Raw genomic sequence first — 26092 nt, forward strand, 5'->3', positions numbered from 1 at the left:
CAACACAGATAATAAAGACTTTAGTTTCTATCGGCTCCAATCCAAAGGATTTGGCCAGAGAGCCAATGGCCTTCTAATGAGTAATATAGCATGGATTATGAACAATATATGACAGTACTTAATGGCTGACTGCAAAATGTATCTTTTTTAACCCTTATATATATCAACCCTTTCAACAAATTGGTCTTTGGTACAATATAGATGATCAACTCTGTGTGTCAGCCTTTATCTAATTACTGCTAATGTGCAGGACTTTCCATGTTTAGTATCATCACACACTGTACCTTGTGTGTGCAGTGATATTACTTCCCAACCTTACAGGAAACATTTTAAATGTCACTGCATAACAGAATAGTCTTCCTCCAATTACTGAATGGCAAGCTTGTCGGAAATGACAAACCACTAATCTAAATCAAATCTTCTGCAGCATCGAGATTCGCTTTGATATAATTCTTTTTTACAAAAGTTAATCCTCTGTATATAATATGCCACAACAAATACTGCATTGAAAAAATCTCAAGCTGTGTTGTAGCATGGTTGAATGTCATTTTATAAGCACAGCAAACAGTGTCACGTGTGTTTGGCGTGCCTGCTTTAGCTATCATACTCAGCCACAGTTTGTTCAGTGACCCAAACCAAATTAGAAATGTCCTTGTGTTGGCTGAGTAGAGGTAGCAGTGCCATGCATGTATGCTCTTAATGCTCCCTGTGTACATATTTGCTTGAATAAAACATGTCATCCAAAAGGGTCCATTCCACCATGCAAACTCCTCCCAACGTTCCCTGTAGTGGCATTCCCTCTCGTACCTGCGAGTGACCGTTGAAAATTGTAACCTTGGTTGACTCACAGATTTGGTTCTTGATGTGCAGAGTATGTGTAGTGGCCAATGAGAGCTCAATGTGTGAAGACCACATGAACAATGTATGTCAATTAAATAATTAATTCATTTAAAAGCTAAAACCTCTCAACACCAAATGCAAACATATGAACACAACCTGCTATAAGCCAGCTACTGGGAGAACAGTCACTTAGATATGCATTTATACTGAATGTACTAAAAGTTGTTCTTTTATTGCTCACTTGCTCTCATCTTACTGCTACATGACTGTTTGTTTTTGGTTTTACTTTACTTGCATACTCATTTATAATTTAAATGTCAACGGAATATGTAAAATGCTAAACATTGGCACACTAGAATGTCCTACAGCACTGACTGCAACTTAGTTAAACACATTTACCCTGGTGGGACAGTATGTATTTACATAGAAAATAATTCTAACTGAGTATACCACATTGCACTGTATATTATGATGAAAACAGTATTTACAGTATACATAAACATTATTTGACTTCTATTCTTTACCATGCTGTCATTCTGGGACTTATTAATTAATGTTTTCTAAAATGTAATAAAGTGTATTGTGCTTCGAAATGTTGCACTTTTCAATGTTTGTGGTCATCTCCTACACAGTAACCACATAAGTAGGCAAGAATGATGCGAGTAAATTTGCTTCAGCCCTTTTTCAGGGTGAGAAATAGCATCTTGTTGAATTCCCCCCATACCTTTATACAGGGAGCCTTATCTCTCTACTGCAGCTTTTTCCTTTTTTGTTCTCCCAATGTCATGCTACTATTCATCCCCAATCTGTCTCTGTTCTGAACAACAAATCACCGTTTGGCTCTTTTTGTCTTCGGGACAACCAACTGTCTGTTTCTTATTCAGGCTCTCTGCCTCCTTGCCACATTGTCCTCATTTGCTCATTGTCTTTGCCTCCGTCTGCCCCTTGTTATTTATGGGATGCAAAACTGCAGGAGTACAGAGAAGTAGCCTGGAGCTATACTATGCCCACAGCCAAGCTGCCCAATCACTGCCAAGAGATTATGGAAAAGCCTTGTAAGAGAGTGGAAGCCTTCTGTCACCTCTGCCACGCCACCTCCCCTACACAGTATCCGGCCTATTCTTCCAGCCTGATTAACACTTTCATCTGAGGATGAAGTGATGAGTATGTGTTAGTGTATTGGCTCATATAGTGTAATGCGTTTCTCACCCTCTAGGAGATTATCAGTTCTTTGTTTCAAAGTGGTCACTCATGGGCAATCAGATGCCCATTTATGAGTAAGAAGCATCTTTATCTGTAAAGGGCTATATTTCTAGGATTATAGATTGAGCTGTTGACATGTGATACAATGTAGATAGTTCCTTGACCCTCTCAAATGACATCCAAACAAAATCGTGTTAAATGACTAATAGTATTCTTTGGGGACTATTATTTCTCATCATCTGTTAAATGTATCTAAGCCTTAGCTCACCTCCTTATCTATACTTGGGTTGAAAATGCCATCTTCCACAAAAAATGATATTTATTTCGTCTACTGGAAAAATATAACAAATACAAAGAAAAGTGTACTCCATTTTTGTTATGTGATAAAGTAACTGTCAAAAAGTCAAATTCTTCAGCATAAAACTATGGTTAGATGGTTGTTTCTATTTTCATATGTCAAAATTAAATTGGATTACATTTTTGGGAATAATATAACTTTAAGCTTTATGTTAGCAATACAGTTAAGGTTATGTGAATAAACTTTTTATAGCAATATCTCTATTCAAACAACGGCTCCCTTTTATCTGAGCTTGTTGCAACAATATCACAGCATCATGTTCTGTTTAACATTAGGCTGCTTTCTTTAATACCACAATCCAAACTCTATCGATAACTAGGGCTGTACCGAACAGTTTGAAGCTTCGACGCATAATTAATAATGTCAACATTTAAATCATCATTAATAACTTACAGAAACATTAGGTGCAATAGTCCACCTTCTCTTCCCTTCTCTCTGTCACTCTCACACACAGCGAGCGATGCCACGTTCCTCATCTCTGAAATGGTCTGTCTTCATTCATCATTTCCAAATTTCACAAAATATTCAGCTTCAATCCATATTTGTTGGCGTTTAGCCTTTCAAAGATGTCTCCCGCTTGCACCAGCAAAGTACGCACCTGTATTAAGAAGGTGGTCTAGCAGCAAACTGACAGCACCATAGATTACATTTCCCTATTTTGTTAGGGTGAAATCGTCATAAAATATGACAACGGCATTCAAAGCTATATTTAGAAACCTCAATCAATGCTTTGAATGTAAAAAAAAAGACCACCAGATCTATACATGCATTGTAGGGTGCAGCTTTGAGAGATTATTTTACAACCTCTTAGTTCTAATAGCAAGTTATCACCCTAATATTGGCATAGAAGAAAACAATCGTCTGTCATCCCTTCAGATGTCGATAAGAAATCCAATCAACAATTGGCACAAGCCTAACTCCAAGTAACCGCAGTCACAATCCATCACAACAGGTTTGATGACACCTTACAGTCTCTGCTTGTTCCAACTGTTGTTTTACTCCAGGTGTTGTTTTAAGGAGAACATTGCCTTTCCACTATCAGGAGAAGAGCTAAAGACCAGGATGTCACTTTCCCCATGTCTGGATTAAGTCTTAAGAACTGGTGAACCCCTTCATACTAGACTGCAAGGCTTGGTTAACCATAAACCAAATGAACATAAAACACACGTGATGGGTTTCCTATAGAGCATGGTAAACACAAGCTGCAGCATACAACAGCAGAGGAAGTTAGAGCGTAATCACTGAGGAGCCATTGGAAATCACAGCCTTTGATCCCTAATGTGTTTTCAGAGCCTGTTGGCCTTAATGTAAAGATCTGAGCAGAAGATGGACGGATGACAAAAGGTTGTGAATGACAGTGAGGTCTTCCAGGAATGACGTCTGGGAAGTCAACATACAGAGAATAACAAATACATGTGATTATATTCAACATTTCAAACTAAGCCAATGTTCTATTCTTTGTCAAGTTTTTTAAATGTCTGGATAAGCAGGGGTGGAAACAACATCAAAGCACTGTCAACGCAGCATCAACTGAGTTACTTAGAGATGGAATGAGCATAAACATTATTTTTCTCCATTTTTAATCATGCCATTTCTAGCACAAGGTATTGTTAGCAGCCTAAATCAGTAATCTTGTCAAATCAAACCAGTCAAGGCTGGACTGGATCTGTAATGTGCTGAGTCACGGTAACTCTCACGCTCTGCTCTTTGCATTGTGTTTCTAAGATGCCTCCGCACTAAAGGTCCAACGAGTCCCAACTGCCAAAGACTCAAGATCCAATAATCACTCATTCTCAATGAACCATTAGGTTTCTGGCTGTAACTGCTGTCCAGTCTAAGGCATTTATTGAGCTGCTGCTCTGTTGCGCAGCTAATTAGATAGGCTCTGTTGTTTTTGTACTCTGGACATGTATTAGCTTGTTTGTAAGACTGAGTGCACACCAGGCACTTTTTTACATGGTCACTACGTTCACCCATTCATCTAAAACCTAAGACCGCAGACAGGATAACAAAGATGCTAATCAGCAGCAGCAACAACCCGTCGGCTATGGATAGCAGAATTGCTGGCTACCTTCCTGCCATTGGCAATTTAAGCGAGAATATCACATTATATGTACTGTGATCGTAACTAGAGCAAAATAAAGATGATGGCAGAACAGCGATAGAGACATTGTCAGACCTCCACAGAAGAAAACAAAATAAGTTTATAAGTTCAAAATGTGTTAGTCATGACGACAATGAACAGTTGCCTGGTCATTAATTTGGATGCACTTACACCGCAGCTCACACTAGAGGTCTGGATTTGACAAAAGCCAAGAAGGGACTTGACAAAACAAATTTCAGACTTAGCATATTGCAGGTTCAGATAAGACCCTTGGTTCACAATTAAGTAATACTTTCAACGTTTAAATCACAAAAATACAATGACTAACAATGCAAACGGATAAATGTGTGCTACAGTCTCTCCCCCAGAGACACACACACACACACACACACACACACACACACACACACACACCACTCTGCAACATAATCATTATGCCCTCCCTCCTGCTTTACACACACATGCAACAGGAGTGATGCCAACAGATTTTGACTTTGTGTTTAGGATTGTTGATTGATTGTTATTCAAAAATATATGGCGTGGAATATACTGTATAAGGCAGGCCTTTTAACAGTGATCCGCTTCTTTCAGTTCAGTTTCTTTAATGGCTGTTCTTTGTGGATTTGACTATAGGTGAAGAATTGTGAACCTGCATTTTGTGTGAGTCCCGTTTGATTTGTTATTCAGTTGCTCGTTGGTTTATTGTTATTATTCTTTTAGTGCGTGATCTGTTGGGATAGATTTATAGATCTTGCCTGTGTGTGTGTGTGTGTATGTGTGTGTGTGTGTGAGTGTTGGCTGACTTATCCTGGGTGAGTGCTACATCACTGCTATTTATATCTTAATATGTACAGTTGATCACTCAATCATGATGGATAGACTGATCAGTTTTTACTGAGAACATTGCACCAGCATCTGTGCGTAGCAATGTGAAAGGGAAAACAGAGAGAGAACGTTTTGACTTTAAAATATCTGCTTTGAGCTTGTACTGGAATGGAATCGGTTTGGTCGGGGCATGGTTAACATTTCCGGCACACGCTGTACTCTCATCTGACTTTGCATTAACTTGCTGATCGTGTATCATAGCTTTGAATGTTTTCATTGAACAAATGCAATGTGTTATCCACCATGATGATGGTGTGCATTAGACTCATGGTGCATGAGTCTAACGCACACTTTCAGCATGTGCCCAAGGAGGAATTGTCTTTAAAAAATGAAGTGGAAAAAGCAATGGATTCAGAATAGCCATTTAAGATCAGTATTCTTTCTGTGCCTCGACGTGAGCAGCCTGAATTTGTACTCGGCTTTGGAGAAGCCTCCTGCTTTACCCAAGTAAAACAAGAGGCTTTCTTCTGTGTGACGCTGCGACTGTGCAGGCGTGGGATATATGATCATATGTTGATCCAAGGGGAGAGGGAATGCCCCTGTAGAACATCACATTACAATATATTTATAGTTTACTCCATAACAGTGGATTTAAATTGAGCAATCATTTCTGGAGATTATGCATGACAGTCTCAGGTGAAGAAACAACACGTCACAGTGTCCTGATGCTCATATGCGATCTATTCTACCCATGAACACCCTGTTTTGCCACACAAAAACAGCTGTTTGGCTCAACACTGGTTCCAGCTTTCCATCAGGGGCCTCAGTTCAACTGTTTCGGGGTGCTCAGTGGAGTTGCACTTGCATTTTAATAACATTCCCATTTAAGAGCCAATCAGTGGAAGCAGAGTTCTGACAGCTGTGGTAGAGCAATAAATCATAAAATGTGGAGAGGCAGAAAAAAATCCTTTGTATGCAATTATATCTGGGGCTCGGTCTATGCAAACCTGTGCCCACGCACAGATCTTTAATAGCTTACCTCACAACAGGCAAGACATTCACTGCAGTTTTCACAATATGTATGTTAACTATATATTTTGTATTGTTCAAAGTTGGCACACAGCAATTATTTAACATATTCACAATCAGCATTCTGATAATCTCAGACATGTTGTCATACCTGAAACTTTAAAGCTAACAATAGAATGCAGGGGCAATGTTTTCAACCTTTGAGTAAATGGTTAGAAACAACAGTGTGCAAGGAAATCAGAGAGGAATACTGAGATGCATCCACTGTGTGAAAGGAAAGTAAGTGTTGAGTTTACCGAGTGACTATTTCTAGATGTCCCATGTGTTTGAAAAAGGTTTGATGACTGGTTCATATGTTACTCAGATGAAATTGTGCCTCAGTCATGAGGCATAGAATAAAAATCTCTGGAAATCCAATCAGCAGACAAAGTGATTAAACACAATTTGAAGGCGGTAGGGGCAGCATGCTCCACACAGATAAAACAAACAGAGGTGAGGATTGTGGTCTGAGGTTAAGGATCTCAGCCTGAAAAACTAAGAACAGATGAAAGACAAAGTAAGGGCAAACGTCCAAAATCCATAAATTATCAAATAAACCGGCTCTCCATGGCTGCCTGTGTGTTAGCCGGTAACTATGCTCAAACATACTTTACCTGAGTGAGAGATAACACCCTGTTATCATTCCCAGTACTTAGAGCACTATACTCTGCTGAAGGAATCCTTCACTAACAGCATGTCCTTAATAGCAGCCGTTGTGCATGCCAATTAAATGGAAAAACTATGATAATCAGTATTTAGCAACTAGTTTTCACTATTGTCCTGAAAGCATTATAGAGCACAAAGGTGTTATGATGGTTATCCTTTTTTATTGACTTATGGAAAGTATTTATTTGGAAAGCTTGGGTCCTTCTGTGTTCATTTTGCTGGTTCATCCCATATTAGCATCGGTTTCCTTCAGGTTTTCCGGCTTCTTCTCAGAGTCCAAACACATGCAGGTTAGGTTCATTGTTGACTTTAAATTGCACATAGCTGTGGCTGTGATTACTGTATGTGGCGTCCTGTCCAGGGTGGGCCCCGCCTCTCGCCCAATGTCAGCTGGGATAAGCGGTTACAGATAATCCATGGATGGATTTAGTTGTTTTGGTGTCTTTACTCTTTCAGCCTAATCATTTCCTGTATTGTCTTTTTTTACTAGTGTTTTGTTTGAAATCCAAGTATCAGTGAGAAGCTGTTGTGGACAAACTGTGTTTTCATCTCAAGCATGAACAAAATGCTGAAGTTCAAATGTGGTTTTCAAACAACAGCAGCCCCTTAGCTGCACAACAGAGCTGCAAACGCCTGCTGTGTCTCTGCTCACCTCGCTCATTAAAGCAAACTCTTACTGTGAACATCTCCATTAAAACTTCTATTATCTATTGACGATTAGCTCATGCTGCTTGCTTTGCTTGGTCACAGCACTTTGCATCATGGTTACCTCCCTTTGGATGTTTATGTTAATAACGATATATACAAATATGACACAGATTTATTAATGTGCAGAATTTGTATCCAAGGGGCTGTTTTCACATTCCTTTGTTTACATATTCACACTAGTGACACAGTCTCTGATACGTTTCTAAAACAGACGAGTAGACTAGTTGCAAAGTTGTGCTATGCATTTATGATATCTGTCTCTCTTCGTAATTGACTCCACAAGCACTCAGCAGCTTCTTAATGTCAGTCCATTTCAATAGAAAAGGAAATGGTTACATTAGCTGATTCCTTTCTGGTAAATAACCGCAGCTCAGAACTCATCTCAGATGACCAGCCAGAGGGGGCAAAAACAGGCACTCTCTCTACCAATTTCAATTCAAATATTGCCCTTTCATCCACTAATCAAATTATCATCTTCCTGTTTGTTTCGGTAATCAATAAAGGAAATACTTTGGCTAATTAGATGCAGAGAATATTGTCTCATAATACGAAGTCTTTTCCTGAATAAATTAAGTGAAATTACCAAGTCAACTGGTATTTGTTTGTCCATCTGATTATAAGTACTGGGATTGAGCGATCTTTTCCATTTTCATAACATTCAATCCCAGTATCTTGTATTTGAGGATATTATTGACAGAGCTTTGAACCTTTAAGCTTTCTGCAGGCAGTGCAGTTAAAGTTGTGTGAGTAAACATTCATAACTGTGTGAAAATCCAAAATGTAATAAAATGTAAACAATACATAGAATAATACATTTAACAGCAATGTCTCTTCTATTCAAACAACGGCTTTGCCTGCTATCAAACAGCATAGTCAACCCAGTTTTCATTTTCAGTCTGACCTTGCCTCCACTGATTTCTGTCAACAGTACATGCGCACAGCTTGACCACACATCACAACAGCATTAGTCCCGCCCCTGGCGTACACACACACACACACACACACACACACACACACACACACACACACACACACACTCTCATTGGCTCAATCATTTCTTAACCAGGATACCTCAGACAAATCAGTCAACTTGAACTCGGTGGAGCGGAAAGATTCAAAGGTCTGGACCCTGTTAAACAACTGCTCCCTTTTTAAAAGTCTAGTTTCGGTCAGCAGGCATATGGAGAACAGAGATGCCAGGTGTCAGATTCATGGAAAAAAGACGGCCAACTGGTGTGTAATTAAGGATTTCAAATTAAAACTCGTCACTCATTTTGATTAATGGGGCTCAGTGGGCAGACATGTCACTCCACCAGAAACATCACTCAATGCACAGTAAGCAGATTCTAGAGATTATTTTATAACATGTTAGATCTGATGGTAAGTAAATTCAAATCGCCTTGATGTCTGCGTAGAAAAATAGCAATCCTCAATCATCCCGTCAATTGTTGATATAAAAGTCTTATAAGTAAAGAACATGATGTACTCCCCTCCAGCAAACCAGCATGGAGGTGCTGTCTCCTGGCATTTCCTCTAAATGGCAACTTAAAATAGATGAAATCCTCCTGAGACAATTATTGCTCTGATTTGTTACAAGTCCACTGTGCACAAAGTGTTCAAAATTCAAAATACACATTAACCCAGTCCTGTGGGAACCCAAAAGAATCAAACCATCTCCTTCCATTTCATTCTAAGATCTGCTAAAAATCATTCCATATTTTCTGATGTATAATTAAACACTACAAAAGCAAACTTTTAAATTGCAGTGTCTGCCGAAACACACTTAAAATGTAACTTCATCAATGTACGTATTCACTATAAGTTACGTTTTTGATATAAAACATAATTATTTTATTACTGCATTATTATTGTCAACGATTCTTTTCATGTTGCGCAGTACATTGATTACATTACAGTGAAGTCTTATCAACAAGCTTACGATTTCTTTCTTTCTTTCTTTCTTTCTTTCTAAATCTAATTTCAGAAACAGAAAACTGCTTCAAAAGGTCAAAGCCAGACAAATGTCACCACCTCCGAGAGCGGCTCAGGGATCAAAGTTCTTGCTTTAGAGGGATCTGACAGACAGTCCGATACAACCCACAAAGGAACTCTGGAGTGAGCCCCTGAAACCTCAGGGCAATCACTCAGTGCTCTACCTTAAAGCCTGCATACTAACCTGACGGCACATCCTGTGCCCAGACCTTTGTCTTGGTACTTTCTGTGTGCATGTTCTCCCCAGAGTGGAATGATATGCAGTTCATCGAAACTGGAGACTTTTCATAGATGTGAATATGAGTGCATATCTGTCTATGTGTTTGTTCTGCAACATGATGATCAATGATTCAAGGAAGAGCTCATGACCCTTGTAATCCTACAGGAATGAGAGTGTAAAGACACACATAGTATCAACTAACTGTTAGTATAATATCAATATCAGTGTGATAATTCTGTCATAGAGTGTGCCGGTAAGGATAAAGCCAGATGAAAGTTCATTTCCAAAGGCACAAAGACAATACCGGATATCAACCTCCAACCTTATTACACTCCCCCACCCTTCTATAGGACTACCAACTCTACAAAAAGCACAATCACCAGTAAAGCATCTTCAAAGCCCCAGTAGAACCTGCAGAATACTGTTTCATGCATCTTACTTAATGTAAAGGGAAACTAAAAGGCAATTATAAAAGCAGAAATCTGCAGTAAGGGTTCAAATCCATACTGACAAAAACATTTACAATGTCTTTGTTCTGTAGTAGCTTCAACAATGTCTTATATGGCACACACATATGTCACACACATCTTAAAGGGGAGATCTTATCGCAGGAGGAAAGATAAGAGACATGACTTTAAGTCAAGTGGAGTTAACTACAGTATATAGTCCAGATGACAGCGGGAGGGCCGAGTAAAAAAAATAATAAGCTCCCAAAACTGCAAATGCACATTTCAGACTGCAGAAGGGGAAATGGAAATATTTCACAAACCATCTGCACACAAACATAGCAATTACCATAATAACTGATCAAGCTATCCAGAGTAACAATAATACCACTCCGTTAGTAAAAACAAGGAACTATTTATAAATATCAACTATCAATCATTTTAAGCCTCAAACACATGAGAACAGTATGTAGGCCTGACTTTTTTTAATAGAATGTTACAACCCTGCACACAAAAATGCAGACAATATTTAATCAAGCTGTATAACTGGTTTGTTTAGTTTTCAAAGTGTTCATCAGTGCTGTGCCCATAGAAACAATCATTACAAGTCACAAAATGCCAGAATTTTCTCGTAAAACAATCAGGCTCAGGTAATAACACTGGCCTAGATTAATGTCTTAAATATGTTAGAACATAAGGCTTGTGTTCCACATCCAAGGCCAAAAGCCCCGTCCCCCAGGTGTACTTCCTGCTTGCAGGCATCTACTGTATCCTGCTCCCGCACAGACTGTGACCTACTTACAATCTAATGAAAGTTCAGCCCCCCCTCTCTCATCAAAGTAGTACACACAAGGTTACCTGAGCTCAGCGTCAACAAGGAGTATTTTAAAAAAACTTCCAAAAACAGAACTTATGAAGCATTATATTTTCAGTGCAGTTTACTGTAAAACTGAGACAACAGGCTGAAAACAAACTGAACCCATTTGCCCAATAATCAGCATGGCTCCCATTTAAAAACCAATTTATACTTTGCTTGACTTGCTTGACCAGCTAGTGAGTCAATTCATCACCTCTTAATTACATTCAATCCACACTTTCCATTATAGCAGGAATAAAAGACGGCTTCCCACTCATATGCAGTGGGTGGCGAGTGCGGATCACAAGACACCGTGCCAATACAACATGTTGAAAGGTTGACTCCATTACGAAGGTGTGAACTCCTCTTAATCAGACAGCAGTGACAAGGAGAGACGCTTTCTGCCAACACAGACTTTCCTAATCACATTTTCGATGATAGGAGCCAGCCTCTCGCTTATCAACTGACGATCCGCGCCGCATTTTCAATGAGTGGACAGATCGTTATGTCAGTGATTAATAATGAGATGTAAATCTAGTGGATGATAAACCAAAGGGATTAAAGGAAAAAGTGATTTTTTTTCTACAATCTTCTTCAATAATATTTGTGTAGAGCCATTTAAAATGAACTGTGAACTGAAAATAACTGCTATATACAGTACCTATAGTTTATCCTGATAACGGGCTTTCTTTGTCATTTCCATTTATTTTAATGTTTGAAATGTGAAAAGCCAGCTCTGCATCATCCATACTAACAACATCAATATCTGTTTCCATCTTGCTAAACAAAGCAGCCTGCAGGTCCCATTAAAAGGGCAATGACAAACAAAATGGAACACATTTTATTTGAGAACAAAGCTGTCATGAATTGATGAAAGCTCTTCCTGAACATAGCTTCTTTTATTATATGTACGAACTTAAAACAATAGGTGAACAAAGGCCCTAGGTATTTAAATGTCACCCTGGAAACAGGTGTAACTTTTCTGAGAATATCTACCGAAAATAATTATTTTACTGCTCATGTTCAGTCTTCATGACCCAGGTGCTGTCATTCCCTTATTATTATGTATGCAAAAATCAGAGCACTTTTAAGTTCAGCTAAACATATATAAATATATATATATATATATATATATATATATATATATATATATATACTGCCCAGTGTTAGCACAAGCTAGGTATGACGATGTTACAGCTAAGATAACAAAAATAAATAACAAAAGAACTCAAGTGTGACTAAGGACTCTTGCAGCAGGTGGAGTCTTTGTCCTGCGCCACTGTACAAAGAACACAGATCGATGGTTCCAGTCACGCTGCAACAGGTTGCTGATTAGCTACACAGTTTTAATCCCTCAAATATTGTCTGGAATGTAAATTAGACTGATGAAACCAAGATAGGCTCACTCGGGAACTACACATCAAAAGACGTCTCTTGAAGCAGATCCATTCATTACCAGTGGTATGACATCTGAGTAGGCAAACAGGCATGGCACTATCCACGCTGGAGCGGGACGTCTGTCTGCCGTTTGATGCATATAGAGAGCAGACCTTTGATCTAATTTAAGTGTGTGCCTTGCCCTTCACACAAACACTCATTATCCGTGACACAGCCGGAGTGGTGGTACGGTGCCAATTGGATGTACCATCAATTCTTGCTGAAAGAGTGAAGACTTTGCACTGTAAAAAAAAAAAACACCAGAAAAGCATTTTCTTTTCCATGGTGAACATCTTGGGCTGTGAGCCCAGCCATCTGGGATAGGGAGGAACAAACCCAGCAAGGGATATTAGAGGAAAACAAATCTATGCCTTGCCTCTGTGGTAAGAAGTTTACTGTCACTTGTTGCTTGGACCACAATGCTGCACTGGAACTTCCTCAGTCTATTCATTCATGAAGTTCACCATCCTCTGGATCCTTCGGAAGTTTCTTACTTCGTTCCTCAAAGCAGTGACTTAGTTGTTGTTGGTTTTTTTACACGCTCTGGTGGAACAACACTGAGAAATGCTTTCGATGTAGATTAGCTCGCCGAACACCGTTTACGTCCCCCCCCCCCCCCCCCCGGTAGGAGAGTCCATCCGAGTTGTACTCCTTCCTGCTGATCGGTTCACTGCTATGACCTGCTCCATCAGCTGCTTTCAAATGATCAAGAGCTTTGTAATTTGTCCTTTTTCTATGTCATACTGTATAAACACGGCAGCTGCTTTTCTGCTGTCATGCATACAACTCCTTTCCCGATTTCCCTACGAGGAATTGGATGCTGCATAACATCATTTTCTTCTCTCCTCTTTCTCCTCCTCTCCCTGTCTGTATAACAGTTCACTATTACCATCCATCTGCTGTTTTCATGTCTCAAAGATTTTTCTTCCCCTCACCAACTTTAAATATTCACTTCTTGTTCTTTCAACAATAGCTTACAAACACTTGGAAATAATTGAGTCTCTGACGGCTGACGAAAAAGGAGCAGTGATCGTGCACAGTGGAAGTGATCAAATATGGCCTTGAGCCAACCGTCTTTGTAGATGGTCTTTGTATTGCCATTGATCTCGGGGAGGATACACCCAAGGAATACATTATTTATGCACTTTTCTTTCTTTTTCTCCCGACAGTTAAAAGTAGTGAGTCTCAAACGGGAATGGAATTAGATGGGTGTTGCACCAGAAGAGAGGAAACCAGGGTCGCTGTGTATATGGGCAACCCTGAGGACCAAAGGCAGTGGCCACAAAACAGGGCTAGAAGGCTTTCATCTCCTAACAGAACAGTAATTGTAAAGATAATGTACTCTTCAACCTCACTGTATACAAGTCATGTCATCATCACTATGGGCACAGAAAGCCAATCCTATTTCCCTGCAGTAAGCTGCTAAAGTCATTTATTTTTCTTCCTGCGGGGCAAATAAGTAAATGTGCGATCATCAACTGTAATCTGCCTCGGAGTTTACCTCATGTGGAATGCTTGTGTGCTCGTGCGTTTTCTCTGCATCCATATAAATTACAAAAGATAAAACAATAAACGTGGTGATTTGGTTTGAGCATTTTTAGTGTCTCAGGTCATTAAGTTGCTAATTAGAAGAAATAAGCTAAGCTGTTTCCCTCTCTTAAGTAACACAACATGTTGAACAGGCTTCCTGATGCAGTCATGTACAATAACCTCATTACTTTCAGCTGAGGGCTTTCAGAAATAATGCATCTTCGTATATATCGTAAAATCTAAATTATTCATATTTCGGTGAAGCGTTTATGCACGTGTGTGTGTGCGTTGGGTTTGTGGGATACCTTGAGGGTACACGTATGTCTTAAATAAGTTGGGAAAACATGCTGATTTTCCACCTCAGGTTGTCACAGGCACTGAATGACAAAATTCAGCAATCTCTTACTTGCTGTAACTCCTACACTGTATACCCTGTTTTATTGAACACAGACAGGCTCAAACGCATTATGGTTGTTCAAGGACCATGAACTGCTAAGACACAAAAAGCGTGGGTCATATGCACACAAAAAGGCTTTTCTACAATTCCTCCTGCTTGTTCATTAAATAGTCAATCAAAGGCAGAACTCAATGCTAAACAGCCGCGGTCCCCTTTTCTTGGCAGGGGCAGTATTTGTGTTGCAAGGCACCCATTTCTGCATAGTATTTGCATCACACATAACATAGATCCCCTCTTGATCAGGGAATAGGCACATGTCCAGTATCGTGATGTCCGTTTCTCTTTTTTTGTTCCAGTAGCTGGTGCTCCATATACTGTGTCTGTTCAACCAAGTAAGTTCCTCCTGTGGACACTGCAAACCACTGTTGCTGTCAAATAACCAAATGATCTTTCACCAAATAAATGTTTTCATATATTAGCTAGTAGAATCACTGCATTTACGGAAATTTACAAAATCCTGTGGATTTATATTTCAACATTATGCATCGTGCAACAGTGCCTTTTCTTTTGCTCAAATAGCTAATCAAAGCACGCTCAAACAGACAGAAGGAGCCAGTGCTATATAAGCCCCCTGTCTGTGTATCTGTATGGACGAGCTCCAGGCTGTGACCAGCAGACCCAGAGTTGGACAGCCTGACGTCCCCCGAGGTTCCCCTGTTTCCCTCCTATTCATTCAAGCAAAGCCCCAAGTGCTGGGGGATTTTACACTAATACATGCTCATTGATTTATAATTCACAGTGACCATGTCGGCATCCAAGGCTAGGAATTACACATGTCGACAATAGCAATGGCTCGTGTATACTTTGAAGTAAAGGTCAATGTTTAATTTTGGAGGTTTAATTCCCGGCTCATCAAAGTGGAGTGGGCAATGCAGCCCTGCGATATCTAATGTGGCAGGCGAGCTGAATTCGCACTACGTGTGTGTTGAGACTTTCTGAGGACATGTACAATCTCTGTCATGCATTGCGCACATTATAAAGGAGGCAGAAGAGAGCCAGTTGCTGTGGTGCTGTTATCCACAGTTTTATTCACCAAGGCATGCAATGTCATTTATATCACACAGCCTGCATCTTTGAACCTGGGATATATAGACCCATTTGTGATCCAGCTGTGCCATTTACTGGAGACCTTTATTCAGTGTGGATCAAAGATCTGTGAGTGGATGCAGATATTTTTAGAATATATAAGTGGAAAGGGTTCACTAGCTATGGGATATTAGGTCTTCCATCATGGACTGCCTTCATAGTCACATAGAATAATAATCCTCTTTTTGATGATGTTGCAGTGTTGTGGTATACTCTCTCAAGGCTCTTTGATACTGATAAGCATCTGTGCCTTTTTTAACTTTGTGTAACTTTTTTTGTTTGCACATCATCCATTTACAATAGTTGTGGAGACAAGTCAGTTTTAATATACTCTTAATCCCTCTTCTCTCCATCTATCCAATAGCTATCTATAAACCAGCAAACACACAGTCTCGCGCACACAAAATAGCCCACGTTGGCTCCAGACAAGCAACTGAATCATCAGACAACATCCCTGTGTTACCAACAGGCGAACACAAGTAAGACCGCAGCAGGCGGAAGATTATGTGCTGCTGTCAGAACCTCCATCGTCTCCCTGAAAGACTCCAAAATGTCGAGCGCTTCCACTCAAAGTCAGACCTCTGGTAACATGCTGAGCAGACAAAGAAGAGGAGAGGAGAGCGCTGAGGCGATAAAGAGAGTGGGAGAGAAGCTGGGAGAGGAGAAGGAGTTCTTATCTATTCCGTATGCTCCTCAGCCCAGGAGCAATGGCATGACAACGGCTCTAATGAGTCTCTAGCCCACCTGACAGCCATCGGAGATTATACGAATATCAGAAAGAAGCATGCAATAAATTAAAAGGGCGACACTGATTCACAGCCCCTCCTCCCCATGTATTGGCAGTTCATGCAACAAGCCTGAAATAGAGCAGGAGGTGACTGTAGTGTATGGTATTTCAGGAGCAATGCGGTTTTGAAATTGGGTTGGTTGCGCTTACTGGATGGCAGCCAACTGTCACTATCTTAATAGAACTGTGCTGCTATAATAGGAGCTTTTTGTGCCTGTACAGGACTTAATCTCATGTCATCTTTCCTGTCTCCTTGTACACCAATAGAATAGTCAGGATCGACATTTAGGCTCTGAAATTCAATACAAGGCAGGGCCATCAATTACGAAAATGATTACTGTATATTATTGGACCCATTATTTCCTTTTCAGCGTTTCCTCCGTTTCCTTTTGTATTCTCTCACTCTTTAACTACGCTTTCTGATTTAAACATTTTCTTTCCTCTTTCCCTAGGGGATGAAAACTCTTCCAAAGAGACCCAGCACAACGCTGTGTGAACGTTCAACACCTGGGGAGACGAGCCACTTTATGCCCCCAAAACAACACTCTTCTGCGCTTAGTGGGGATATGTAGGTGTTCTTGCTCTTCCCCACAGACTCCTTAAAACGTAAGCAACTAACAAACATCCAACCTGTACTTTGGTCCATATCAGCTGGAAGCCCAAAGGAGGCCAGGATCCGTGACCTGCACTAACAAGTGCAGGCCTAGTGGCTTGTTGAAAGCCTTTGATAGTCTGGCAGAAGGGGGGTTATGGGAGCTTGCCCAATGTAAGAGGCACAAGTGCTTTTTGAGAATCCATAGTGTCCTCAGAGACAGAGGAGGTATCCACGTACCGACATGTCCACTTACATGCACATATGTATGCTTTAATATATATGTATCTGGGATTAAATGAATTGTACACAAAAGTGGAAATGCTGAATACATAATTTCTCTAACCTTGCTGTTAAACCCTCGATCTGTTCTGCTAATGCCCGTCATTTAATGGGACTATAGATCAAGCTTAACGACACAATGCACACAACAAAGAGTTGAATATGTGAGTAGCCCCTCACCTTGATACAAGAGACGACACATATATGTTATCATCCAACGAGAAACAGTCAATACTCTGAATACCCTGCTCCACCGCTGAAAACTGCGGGTGCAGAGAAAGGACGAAGGTGGCAAAGTTGCTGTGAGGACATTCTAAAGTAGCTGATGGAGGCAAAATACTAAATGGATGGCTAGAACATTGGCTCTGCTGAAAAAGTGCCATGATCAATCTTTCCTTGCTATTGGGATAAAGGCAGGTTATTCCACTGTGTGAATATTTAATGACCCCTAATTAGCTTGAAAAACGTGACTGGTCAGTAATGGCACATAAGTGGTTTGGCTGTGTTTGTGGCTCAAATGACTTACTGCGTAGATGAACTCTGGCTGATTTGCATAGTATAAGAAAACATGCAGGGCACAATGGACACAATGTCCCATTACATACTGCACAAAGGAGCATGAAACATTATGGCCAAGGATGTTATCGTACATGTCACATAAGTACTTCACTGCACTCCTCTGTTTAGACCACAGACTAGCAATGCATCGGATGTCAGCATATTTACATATAGGCTGATGGTAATAAGCCACGGAGGCCACATCTAGTACTGGTATAACAGTAACACCTATCACAATGCAGGATGCTTTCCTGAAATAGACTTATAGCTGCATGTGAAATTACATTTTTAATTTTCTAGTCAAGCCTCTCATGAGTGGTACTGAAATATAAAATAGTTTGCACTTGAAAATCACACGCTTTCATATCACTTTGGGGTTTTTTTTGGAGGCATTTTGTGACTACAAGAAACCTCACTGATTCTCTCTGGGTACAGAATTTAACTAGCCAACTTCAAGTGACAGGAAAGCAAACTGCCTGAGAATCATGTCCTGTTTTGTCCTTTTTATGCCCTTTTGTTAGGTCTTCATTTATTAAGGATGTTTAAAAAACGGGGAAAAAAAGAATCTAAGATCAAACACATGATTTTATTCTGTGTTATTGTTGTAATAACGATAGTAACATTCCCTAATGTCTCCCATCATAATCAAGAAAGAAACATGCCAGTTTGAAGGTTGTATTCTTGTACTCTGAACTATGTGATTGCTAGGTTTGAGGGAAGACAAGGTTATGACATAAGGGTCTCTTCATTTAAGCCGTTGACACCGTTGGAGGACATTTGAGCTTTGCTTTCTTTTTCTCCAGGGGATAGCCCAAAACACTTCTTTTTTTTCTCGTTTCCTCTTGTTCTTTCTCAACTGCCATATAGTGCGACACCCTCTGCCCCCTATTCTTCGCCAGCTATGTCCCCCCCTGACCGTTACTAATGCTACTTGTCGACACAAAGAGAAAGGGACTTTTCCAAAAGGAGGTACAACACGCCCTCGGCAGCTTGCCCAGGAAGGTCAAGCTGCAAAGTGACACAGACAGCAAGGTTACTGTCCGAGGAAGCTGTAGATCAGTCCTCATGCCGGAGACAGCCTCTTCCTGGTTACTATATCCCAAACGGGCTACACTGCCACCAGCAGTCACTTAGCACATCACGTCTGCAACAGACGCCAGACATAAAGATCCTTTGTGTTCCATTTCCTCATCTTTTTTGCCAAGCATTTATCTTTTGTAAGAAAATGGATATACTATAATTTCATCTCAGTCTGTTACTTATAGTGACACTGTTAGCCAACTTTCTCAATGTCGAGTGCAAATAATGTTTAAAAAGAAGTTACACTGTGAAACACACTTAAACGCCCTTATTGTCAAATATTCATTGACGGACATTGTGCCTTATGTATTTGGCCGATGCTTTTGTTCATGTCATTTTAAGGAGATTATGGTAAGTGCAGTAGTCGTCATGTTTATCCAAAGGTCTTCCCCAAAATGTATTTTAGAAAAGGGATGACCTTTTTATGTGAGCTAATAAATGATCTTCATTTAAAATAATCTTTTCTACTTTTCTGTGAAGTGTACTCTACTAAAACAGGATTATTTTTCCATTCTTTCAGCGGCAGACGACCATGATGAGTAAGCATATTCCATAAACGACCCAGCTGTTCGAGCATATTGTGTTTCGCCTCATCAGGGATTCAAAGGGGGCTGACAACAGATCAGCCGCATCCGTTCACGGCTTGGTCTCCGGCTGACCAGACCTCCATTTGAAATAAGGTCTTCTGTTTGTCTCAGCCAGCTGGTGGTGTACATGCTACAGATGTGTGGCTCATGATAGCAAGCCTGAGTATGTTAATTGGTTGTGTGCAGCAACTATTAGACATATATTAACTCTTAAACTGAAAGTATGTTATAAAGCCATATAGCTTCATTATATCAATGTGAAAAAGGACTCCGACTACTAACATTACCCAGATACTGGTGAAAAGTCGTTGAATGTGTTAGTTACCTTTTACATTTAATTAAATTTAGAATGAATAAATCATATTAAACAAATAAGACAACCGCCTTGTTTCATTGGCATCTATGGGACTGTGTCATCGACCAAGTTAGAATCTGATATTTACAAAGTACACATTCCCAACTGTATCCAGAGGTCATAGAGGGCGGAAAAAAAAACTTAAATTTGAAACCCAGTGTTTCAGTCTGTGATCATTGATTTTTCTTCCATGTCCTTAATGGACAGGCTAAAAATACACTGTTCTGCATTCTGGGTACAGGTCTTTTTTCAGTTTTTGACAGAGCTCTTTATACATCTGCCCTCTAACAACAATAAGTGTTTAATAACCTGTATTTTTGCGTGGCATCTTTCAAATCAAATTCAATCTAATTTCAATCTCAGATAGAACTTTTTCAGCTTTCTGTCAGGTATCAAATATGTTGGATTTCTGCCATTTTGTGTGCAGATATGTCACAACTCTACCAAAAGGTAATTATGTAATGTAATTAAAACAAAGGCAAACACATAAACATTCACTTTAAGGAGAAGAAAGTTGGGACTGCCCCCACAAAAGAAATCTAATAAATTATCCGTTTACATCCGATTCAATAACAAAGATAATTCACTGCCTCACTAAAGGCCAATAGACCTTTTTAACATAGTACGGAAAAGCACAGGTGTATTCAATAACTTTAATGACTGCTGCATTCCACTGAGGAGAGACCCTGGTTTTGTCCATGCTGGCTCACTGGAATAGCTTACTGGACGACTTCATGAAATCGCCTGATGTTCTTACTATGTCGTCAAAATGTCTGCTGTGAAAAATATACATGTATACTCCATGTGTCCAAATCCCTTTTGATTTTATTTATTTCTTCATAGGCCTTCTGTTTCCATTTCAGACAAGTAAGTTTGGCTCGGTAAGTAAAGCATCTCAGCTATTTATTTTGCAAAAGAGCAAGTGGCTAAAAAAAGCTTAATAACCAGCTCTGATATCTGAGGCGTAACATAGTAGATATCTTAATTTAGTTTACAATCACTATTACAACCATGCAATGGATATTCCACAACAGATTCGTTCCCAGCACTTTTATTCCATATGCTGTGATTTTATAACAGTATGCCACTCCCTTAAGGCTAACCATCTTTACAATCTCTACACAGGCTGTATCAATTAGTGATATTCATGGAAAATGCATTTCATTGAACCCATATTTGATGATTAAAAAGTCTCATAATAATAAAAACAAACACAAAAACCTGTAGATTACAATATTAGGCCTGATTTGCAACTTCTATATTTGACTGAAATTACCAAACCAAAAAGGCACAAATGGTAGCAAACAATTTATTACACTTGAAGGCGTCTGTCAGATTTCAGCTGCCTACTGACGTACATGCATATTGATTCAAACTGTGTTTCTGTGGGAAATAAATAACAAAAAACAGCATTTTTGCCATCAACGTTGAGCCCTCTGATTGCTTCCCCATATGAACCGTCAATGGCGCTGAATAGTCACAAAGTATAAAAAGACTGCTTCCCTCTTTTCCGTCTATCCTGTGATTCAGAGGATGCATTATATCACTGAACATGGAGGGCCTCGTCTTTGACTCCTTTGCCAACACCAGAAATGGGAGAAGAACAGACTCCATACTGTAAATCCCCTTTAACACAGCGAAGGGGATTATTCACACACAAGGAGACACTCACCTGAGCACACACACACACACACAGTGCACATATAGCCTATTTGCTTACACGCAGACACAGATTCGCACAAATGGACATATACAGTGCCTGAACCAAACCATTTACCAAATCCAAAGGACTTAAAGAGGCAGACACAGCTTTGCTAATTCAGAGTTAAAGGAAGTACAAGGAAGAGCAAAGTCGATCTTAGTGCTTTCCTTTAACCATGCTACTCCATATCAGAGGCAATGCGTCACTCCTACCATGGTTAACACTCAATAAAACATCAAAAGGGATGAAGCACAGAGCTCTGGACAAATACACACCCACGCAGATACCAGATACTCTCAGAAACTCTCTTGCCCTCTTACACACGTACGTATGTGCACACTAATATGCATATTTGACGTACACATAGCTCATTAAATGAAATGAATACAGCAGGCAGAGCAGATAATACGTTTGCATCTCTTTAAAGGGGTAAGCGATTAAACACACGACGCCTCTTGAATGTTAAATGTGATTTCAATAGAATAGTAGTGCACAGTAGCTTCTTGCAATCAAGCTACATATGCAGGGGAACAATTTGAGCCACCTACAGCCAGTCAACGGCAGATACACAGGACCTGTCATCAACTTCCCATCAGGCTCCACTTCCCCCCAGTGGATGTTTTGCAAGAGGAGAGACACTACTTTTAAAAATGTTATATCCAGAGACAAAGGCATTTAATGGTCACTGTTTTGCATGTTACATGAGGAGTTGGCATTATGATCATCTGCCCAGGCCGGAGTTCAGCTTAGACGGGCTATTTATTATTCAATATTAATTTAAATATTTCAGGGGACCAGCAGGATGCTCATGCAACCATAAATATTTCAGGCATTGCTTTACAAAAAGGAGGTAGCCTTGCACTTGTCTGGTATTGATCAAGAGGGCAGCAGATTCACTCTTCCCAAAAAAGAACACGATGGTATACCTTTATCCTTCCGTCTCTTATTCTGTTTAGTGTCTCCTAAAACAGTCCTAGTTTCCATCTGAAATGGAACTTGGCAAACCAGAGACATACGGCAATGATCGTATCATCACTTTCCCATTTGGAGAGAAAGAGCAAGAAAAACCGAGCGATAAGGAGACATGGAAAGAGATGCATTGCACCGACAAACTTATACATACATAGAAAGGTGAAGGTATAATGTAGGGCGGTTGAGATAGTGTAATACTGGACATAATCAGTTCTCTGTGAGCGGAGATAAAAGGGACTGAGGAGCCTTTAAAATGCAGAGAGGCACTCGCTGTTATGAATAAAATGTGGCCACTGTATAAAAGTAATTCCCTGAGCTCACAGATACTAGCTGTTGCAAAGATGACGACAAACAGCCACCGCAATTATGCCCCTTCCTCTAGCAGCCTCCCCTGGTGATAACCACTATGTAGCAAATAAGCAAAGAGATGGATTGCTTTGCAGACAGGCATCTTCCCTCTCAGCAAACACACCTGCATAAGTATGCAAATACACATAGGTACATTCTTCTCTGTAGAGTAGAGCCTTCCAATAACCAGAATAAAACAAGACATTTATCTCAACTTTGCACTTTCTGTAAAACTGGCTAAATGTGGTCTAGACTAAGACTCTCGCACCTTTTCCATCTCCCTTTCCCTCTTTCCCACTTCACAGCATCTGTCATGCCGAGATTTTTTCGGCTCCCTAATCTGCCCTTTTCTCAAAAACCTGGAGGGTGCTATTAATATACAAGAGCCCGTGGATGTGTCCTTACCTTGAAATACCATCCAGAACCCTATAGTCCACAAGATAAGGGGTCTGACGCTCGTTGCTGCTCCACAACGAAGGCAAAAAGGGCAAAAAATCCTCCAAGTCTCTCAGAACCAGAGCCCAATTCAAAGCCTTCTTTGATTAGAACTTACTTTTTTGAACAGGATGACCTTCATTGATTTTTGCAGATAATCCGTTCCCCTTTACTTCCCTGGTTCAGAGGATTTTCTTTTAGGTTGCCTCCCCCTGATATTCCACCTTGGCACAGTGAAATAATGATATGTATTCTACTGGAAAATGCGCGTGTGAGAAACTGAGCGAAAGAGAGACAGAGGCACTGTAGGATCTCTTCTGGTGCGCACTGGCAGCTCCACTGCAAGTGAATCCAGCCGGTATTCACAGCTCTCCTTCTGCCTTCAGGAATGAAATTCAGCGTCCGCTGTTCATCCCCACAACAAGGGGAGGGTGTCCCCCCCCAGACGGAAACTTTCAGACAGCTCTTTCAAAGCTATAAGAGGTGATAGTGAATGCCAGTGAGCCCTGATTATATGTTATTTTCCTCGATATCCTCCCTCTTCAATGGATTTTTCCCCCTTTTCCTCCTCCAATTTGCCTGTTAGGTAGCTCTTCCCTCTCCAGAATAGGATCTCACAGAATGGATGCTGAGAAAGCAGCGGAATGAAGCGAGCCGCTTGTTCTCCTGCTCTGTCTCTCTCTCTCCCTCTCTCTCGCTTTCACCCTCCCTAGTACATGCCCCCTCGCATCTTCTCACTGCACCTCCCCACCCTTTCGTTTTCTCTCTCCTCCTCTTCTTCCCTCTCATACACATACACACACACCACACACACACACACACACACACACACATATGCACATCTCTAGCACTTGCTTTTAACAATTGCTGCTGTGCCATTGCCAGTCATGTCAGACAGAAAGGTTCACCGCCCATACTCCTCAGAGAAACACATAATGCTGTGATAAATATGTAAAATTAAATAGATATGAAGAAAAGGAGCAGCAGCATGGAGAAGAGCACTGAGCCAAGAGGCAATCTAATCTCCTTTCTTCATCCTCGTTACCCGATTACTAAATGTCCTTAGAGTTTACACTGTACTGCATCTCTCTTTTGCCATAACTTTTATGTTAAGTAGAGTCGGTTCAGTAGTTGATGCCGGCCAACTCTCTGGAATGAGTGAAGAGGAAGATGAAAATAGCAAACAAGGGAGCAGTACACTGCATAGAAACAAGGACAATACATGTGCAGTAGCAGCCGTATAATTATATAATTAGCCACCTAAACAAATTGCCAGAAATTCAGTTATCAAGTGTACCTACACAGTGATTACTAGCCCAGAGGTAGAGCACAACAACAAACAATGTGAAGAACAATTTAAAAAACAAAAGAAAAATTCTGAAACGTTTCTGGAAAAGCTTCTAACGTGTACAGTATCTCACCTTATGTGGCATACTCATATTGTCATGTCCTAAGAGCTGCAACAATACATGCTTTTTTCACACACCTACTGTGAATTACTAACATTACTAAAGCCGGGCAATTTTCTTGCTTAGCCTGGACTTCCCAGGCCAAGTGATGTTGCTTGTTTTCTATATACTTATGTGTGTAACCCCCGCACGTTCATGCCCTGCAGCATGAGCCCAATTTAACCACTCAGTTGTGTACAACTGACACAAGACACAGAGTATGAGGATTACATACTGCTTCCATTTTTGATCCTGATAAGAGGATGCTGACCTTGATATTATCAAGGCAAGCTCGCATCTTATCAACACCTTGTCACCGAAGCTCTGAGCCAAATGTTAAAAGTGCCTTTGGCAGGGTCACTTGGTGACTGTATTCATCCATCACATATGCCTACCCGTCATGGCAACAATGTCATCCCGTTTTTGTTTTTTTTCCAGAAAAAAAGTGGAGTTTTGAACTAAACAAACCATGTTACACTAGGGTATTGTCCAGGAAGGCAAAAAAGGCAACTCACACCAACGGCATATGATCTGCATTATCATTGGTTGTCACGTGTCACCATGTCAGAATTAAGCCATATGCGTCGACTCCCCCAGAAAAACAAGCATTTATCACATTCGCTCCCAGAATGCCACATCTCTACAAAATTTGATTAAAATGGATTTTACTATTCCTATTATCAGACAGATATATGAAATTAAAATGTGTATAAAATATAAGTCAGTTCATCAAATGACATAGGTTATTATAAGCTATCCAGACATTTCACACCTTAAATATGATATGATAAGGGCCAATTTTGCCAAAGTTGGGTAGCATTGTCCCATGTCATGTCCACACTAAGGCAGATACATGTGAAAATACTGTTCATGTTTTGAATCTTTTACATCTATATTTAATCCAACAGCTCCCTCAGCTGCACGCGTCACACTAACAAGTCAAAACGCATATTCCACCTTTAATTGATGCAAAAAGACTTGCCAAAACGTGTGAAGATAGAAGATTTTGCAAAATGGCTCTGCATTAGCTCCACGCAGGCACGATGGTAAAAGATCTCAACCACATCCTCAACATTAGAGGTTAGCATTTTCAGATCGATGTCACGGTCCATATTTCAAAAGAAAGAAATCAATAGAAAAAAAACACACA

At 40.2% G+C, this 26092-nt stretch overlaps 1 protein-coding gene across 4 annotated transcripts in view; it reads right to left on the bottom strand.

Moving 5' to 3' along the window:
• The window catches only part of lingo2 (leucine rich repeat and Ig domain containing 2), a 186085-nt gene extending 161910 nt beyond the window's left edge, over positions 1 to 24175 (bottom strand). For 3 of the 4 annotated variants that reach the window (XR_004213434.1, XM_031866868.1, XM_031866869.1), the window contains exon 1: positions 23465 to 24175. The gene's annotated coding sequence lies outside the window, so the exon portion shown is untranslated. The remainder of the gene's footprint in view (positions 1 to 23464) is intronic. The other variant, XM_031866870.1, reaches the window with a different exon arrangement.
• Positions 24176 to 26092: the final 1917 nt, after the last annotated feature.

The sequence above is a fragment of the Anarrhichthys ocellatus genome, unplaced genomic scaffold (genome assembly GCF_004355925.1).
Source record: "Anarrhichthys ocellatus isolate YVR2014 unplaced genomic scaffold, GSC_Weel_1.0 scaffold37, whole genome shotgun sequence".
Classification (NCBI taxonomy): domain Eukaryota; kingdom Metazoa; phylum Chordata; class Actinopteri; order Perciformes; family Anarhichadidae; genus Anarrhichthys; species Anarrhichthys ocellatus.